The sequence below is a fragment of the Etheostoma cragini genome, chromosome 18 (genome assembly GCF_013103735.1).
Source record: "Etheostoma cragini isolate CJK2018 chromosome 18, CSU_Ecrag_1.0, whole genome shotgun sequence".
NCBI lineage: Eukaryota > Metazoa > Chordata > Actinopteri > Perciformes > Percidae > Etheostoma > Etheostoma cragini.
The window spans coordinates 5868804-5874803 of record NC_048424.1 but is presented as its reverse complement, the minus strand read 5'-3'; the positions used below and the strand labels follow the sequence as shown (position 1 = coordinate 5874803).

The following is a 6000-nucleotide window of genomic DNA, read 5'->3' as shown; positions in this document are numbered from 1 at the left end:
ATTGGCTGCTTAGAAATTAAGTGTTAACGAGCAGTTGGACAGGTGTACCTAATAAAGTGGCCGGTGAGTGTATATTCATTCATTTAGAAACGGACAGCGGTAGTGTCTACTCCCACAGTCTCCAGATCATGACTTAATTATCTTATTATCCAAAAATATCAAACTTTTATAGAAAATGAAATAACCAACATTGTTTTCTTGAGATCACAGCTACTTGCTGGTAGCATTGTCTGCCTGTGTCTGAACAAAGCCACAGTAAAACTGTCTATAATTTGACGCAGTTTCTCCTTCAGACTCCCACAACTTACATAAAGGTAACATACAAAACAAGCATACATTCATACATATATACATACAGACATATACATACTGCACTTAGTAATATCAGGTAAATCTGGTATCACTAAGTGCAGGATTGGTTATAGCAGTTCAAATTGTATTCTTTGACTTTGTTAATCAACATATGAATCTGTGTACATAAAATTCCTCAGACTTTCTCATTATGGGACAACGTTATGAATCACACACTCAAAGATACACTCCCTAAATCCCTTTTTCTGGGCTTTTGGGGTTATTTTGTTTTGTGGTGCTTCCACACACATTCAAGAATGCTGTTATGAGTGAGATACGGTTTCTGAATGTCCTCTGCCTTCAGTCTCCGGGTGAGCTGTTCAAAATCTCCACGCTTTCTACGTAACTAGCCGAGACGCGGTGGCTAACTGTAGCATGCTGGCACTAGCATGCTAGCTCGTTCTCAATGGCAAAACACTGCTACAACACCCACTAATTCACCATAGTCTCCAAAAGCACTACTTCCATGTCCCTGTTCTGCAGGTATTCAACAAGTGTCCCTCGTCTAGAAGAAGTCTCCCAGCTGCCTTGGACCGAGCAAAGTTGGAGAAAGAGTTATCTAGCTGATGGGATCTTACCTAGCTACTGAGCATGTGTGACTCCCAACAAAGATAGTAAAGAAGTGAGATGTCTCACTCTGTAGCTAAAACAGGGAACTTAACACACAGGGTGTCTTCTTTTCTAACCGCATTAAAATGAGAAAAATAATGGGACAAAAAGAAATTAAGGGACATTTAGAAAAGATTAAAATGTGCGATTAATTGCGTGTTAACTATGACATTAATGCCATTTATTGTGAATAAATATTTTAATCGTTTGACAGCACTAATAATGACCCAACAGGTTTACCTCGCTCTGTAGCTGGATTCTCTCAAAAATCACGCGTCAATCGTGGGATCGCTACTGGCAGCAACGTGCATGGTTTAGGGGTGTGTTTGTTCTAAACAATAATAGCCAACGTGATTGACAGATGATTCAACCTATCACCTGTCAGGTATTTTTTTTCGAAAGTGCCTGCTATTTTAGTTTCCAGTTATAGATTCTTAGATGGTTCTGTGTAACAAACCATCAGACGCGTCAAGGTTACTGAGAGGTGAAAAAAATCGTCAAACTTTACCAGGGATGTTGCCTTGTCATCAGCATTGGGGTGTAGAATTAGCTTCTTTGGCAATGACATTGCCCAGCATTCACCCGGTGTACTTTTTTGACAGTATTATAATTTCGAGCCTGCATGGCAGTAAATCCTCTGAGACATCTGGTTAACAGAGCGTAGACACGGCATTTAGAGGCCAACAGACAGACACATGGACAGACAGGTTACCATGGTTATCAGAGCAAAGAGAAATGAATGGAAGGTGATGAATCTGAGTAGGTGTGTGTGTGTGTGTGTGTGTGTGTGTGTGTGTGTGTATGTGCATGCGTGCCTGTGTTTATGTGTGTGTGTGAGGGAGCCTTGGAGCCGAAGGCGGACAGTCTTTGTGCCCTTGTCATTCAGGGAATCTGAGATCTGAACCCTGTCTTTAACCAGCCCTCTCCATGTCTCTGTTATCTCACCTCATTGTTCAAAATACAGTAAAAGGCAAGAGAGAAAAAAAGTTATCGGTTGTGAAATAGAGTTGCACGATATTGATAAAATGTGGTATCGCAATATTGATTATGAATATTGTGATACCAATATTAATTTCAATATTTTTTGAACATACAGTTGGTAATATTCCAAACGTTATGGGAAAATGCATCATAACATTATTCATAGATTCATAACAATGTAGTGCACAGTAAGACTTATATACCGCTTTTTTCAAATAATACATTATTGCATTGGTGATTTCTGTCTCTTCAAGTTCTTGTTGTACTTTGTGCCACTAGCAAAAGCACTCACTAGCGGGGGGGGGGGGGGGGGGGGGGGGGGGGGGGGGGGGATAGTATCATGCACTCATGACTCGTTACCGTTTCATTGTCTCTATCTATTTCTTCGTTGCTCCACAAAATAAACAAAACATTGCATACTTATTGTGACACTTTCAATATAAGATTGAGCAATGTGATATTGCGATGACGATATTAAGATGAAATATCATGCACCCCTATGGCTAACGTCGGAGCCATACACATGGTCAGACACAACAAAAAATAGTGAGGACCCATGAAAAATGTAGTTGAACTGGTCTCAGTGGTCCTTGCATTATTTGGTGAAAAGCAGGACTTAAACACTTTCCAAAGATGTTTAAATAATTAAAAAAAAATGTCATGATTAAAGTTTGAAAATGTACAGTATTTAGGAATCATGTTACGTGACCATGTGAGAGTTTAACACTGCACCAAATATTCCCAGCTAGATTGAAAGAGATGGAGCTAACGGAAATGTGGTTACACTTGGAACAAATAAAGTTCCCTTTCGAATCCCTTGTGATTATGTAAATCAAACAAACAGAACTGATAGGGAGCTTAAGGTATTAGCTGTCTCAAATTAAGGTAAAATGACACTATTAAAGATTGCACAGTCTCCCACACACATTTGTATCTGGTTCGAGACTCTTCCAGGTTGTGGATCAAAACCCAGGAATACGCAGGAGGTTGGCTTCATTTTCTGGCAGAAGCAGGAGGCAGTAGTTAGAAACGGTATGGAAAAGGACCATGAAAAATAGGTAGATCAAAGCAACTGTTTTGATCTTGTATTAAGGCTTTAAATAATATATTTTTATACTGAGTCTGGGTACAGGATTTCCTGTGTTTGCAACACAACAACAAGATGGTGCATTATATATGTTTTCTCTTGTAATGGGAGCATTGGACGATAGATCCAGTAAGCACATGGGTCCTGCATGCTGTTACTCTCTTTTAGAGCTCGTCCCTTTGCCCCTTGTGACTTGTCAAATTGAGAATAAAATGAACAAAAGAGCGCAGTGAAAAGAGTTCAACCTGCTCTCCACTGACCGGAGTCTTTGAGATGTGGACCAAGTATCAGACTTGCGATCTTGAGGCATCCAAACACTGGGCCACAATGAAAAGATAGAACTGAAAAGACATTGATATAACATGAATAAAATCAGCTTTACTGTCATCGCAATGTTCAAGCTGAGGGACAGATAGTAGTTTCAGTTATTTTAAGATAGAGTTTGGAATTAAGCATTGTGATTATTGTGTTATCTGTGTTACAATAGTCTTTTCTATATTGTATGTTGGGTCACATATTGGAAGTGGCCTTATTGATTAATGAATTGATGAATACAATTTGCCAATTACAACTAAAACTGCAGCACATAAAACAAAATACTCGGTTTGACATATGTGTGTCGTGTATGTCCCACTGAATGTGTCCCTGAGCAAGACATTTAACCCCTAGTTGCTCCAGAGGCGTGTGACCTCTGCCATATATAGCAATTGAATGTCCCTTTGGATAAAAGTGTCAGCTAAATGATATGTAAAGTAATGTTATGTATAAATGTATATATTCTTTTCTTGAGGTCAGCTCCCTTACCAACTATTGTCTACTGATATCTTATTTACTCAAAGCGCCTTTAAGGGATTTTGGACAAACAACCTCAATAAGGAACTAGCTTATCCACCCCCATTTTTTCCTAACAGTGAGAACCTTTTCTTAATGAAAACACTGTTATGGAAATGTGGACTCCCTAGATTCTCAGATACTGTTACTGAGAGGTTTGGAAGGTATGTGTGTGACGGAGTTTGTATATGATTTGTTGTGAGTACTTGTGTGAGAATGTGTACACATGTGTGAGAGAGACTTTGGGTGTCTCAGATGTTCTTCACAGTTCATCAGTGGACACATCTGGCCGAACAGCTGGACTCGTATGGACACGGACGCACACACAACGTCCACACTTTCAAGAGTGCTTCAGTTCTGTAATTTCCTTACACTTTTTCTCTTTCCATCTGATCTTCCCTTCCTGTCTGTTTCCTATGTGTACCGTTACTGTGTACATGTGTTACATATATGTGTTTCTGTGTTTATGTTTGTATAACAGTGCACATGCTGTTTAGCCAAAAAAGTGATTGACTTTAAACCAGAACCGGGATATCTGACGTTACATTCTACAGTACGCGCATGTGTTTGTCTGTGTGTTTGCCAAACAGGAAATATGAACCATGTGCACAGCCTGTTGAGCATTCCAGTAGTTTAAGTCCAACACGCTTGTCATTCACTCTGGGACTAATGTGCTTTTACCATGGGAACAACACAGCAGAGTCTACTGGAAACAAATACTTGTGGGCAGTCTCAGGGTGCATTTGTGTGGTGATGATACGCAGACATAAATAACGATCCGTTTGTTTAGGGCTCTCTGGCTTACGAGTTAATCAGTTCATTCTATTTCTTTTTGGGTTACACAAGCTACTTGGCTAGCTGTCTGTTAACAGAATTATTTTATGTATACTTTGTATATTTTTTTCATAGATGTGCTTTTGACTGAACAATATGAGACATGATCTGTATCTATTATTATCATACCTTGACTTCAGCTACAGTACATGCATTACTAAACATGTCATCGCAAAAGATTCTCAAATATAGACATTTACTTCTTCCTCTATGATAGTAAACATAACATAATGGGGTTTTGGACTATTGCTTGGACAAAACAAGCTATTTGAATATCAACTTGGGCTTTGGGAAATTGTGATTGTTCACTATTTTTTGACATGTCATAGTACAAACGATCCGTCATGGCTGGAGCACACTCCCTTTGGTTGCAATCATATGCCTTCAACAGTTTATTATAATGGACTATAGAGAATTTTCTATGTGCAGTTTTACTAACATCTCTTCTAGGAATGAGGTTCTCAATCTTTTTTCAATGTACGACCTGTGGATTATTATGAGGTATCCCATTTTATTTTTTTTAAACCACACAAGAGAAATATATTAGAAAGGTTATTAGACATGTATTAAACACATTAGCTTGTTAGCTTAGAAAGTAATCTATGAACTATTTTCAGTTTAGAAATGAAAATATTTGTTGAACTATTAAGCATTTTGTTAAACTAACTTTTTTCTTACAACATGATTATTTGAAAGAACGAATCTGAATCCGTTTCACAGACTTCCTGGGAGAGTGCCACGGCCCCCACTTTGAGAAACTCTGGTCTTTGAGGTGTTTGTTTAATACCACAACCACTGATAAGGGCATGTGGGAGGAAAACAAAGTAATGTTTGCATAGTATAACATTATTGATGGCTTCCAACAATATCCTGGAGAGAAATCTATGCAGGGTTTTCCATAATGTATGTTCTCTCCAAGATTATATTCCTTTCCAGCAGTGAAAAATATCCATGGCGAGGAAATGAAAAAGAATTGCTTGGGCAACATAATGCAAATGAATAGTCCTTTGATATAGTAGTATCACACTGCCCAAAGTCTGCACAGCTGAACGCTAGCCAAAAAACTGTTCTTTGCATGCTTCTTTTATCCAAAGATAAAGTGAATACGGCTCTCGCTATCTGTGAGGGGTAAATGGTGTTAACTGCACTGAAAATACACCCAGATTACCCAAATTAGTAAAAAACACCTGCCCCCCCCACCCCCCTCATGTTCCACACTAATTACTCATAACCTCAGAACAACAGCTATTCAACGCTTCCTGGCTCACTTGGAACAAGACTATACAGAGAAACTCACATAATTGTAA

At 38.8% G+C, this 6000-nt stretch overlaps 1 protein-coding gene across 1 annotated transcript in view; it reads left to right on the top strand.

The window, feature by feature from the left end:
* The window catches only part of lama2 (laminin, alpha 2), a 175788-nt gene that overhangs the window by 29253 nt on the left and 140535 nt on the right, over positions 1-6000 (top strand). The gene's annotated exons all lie outside the window — the stretch shown is intronic.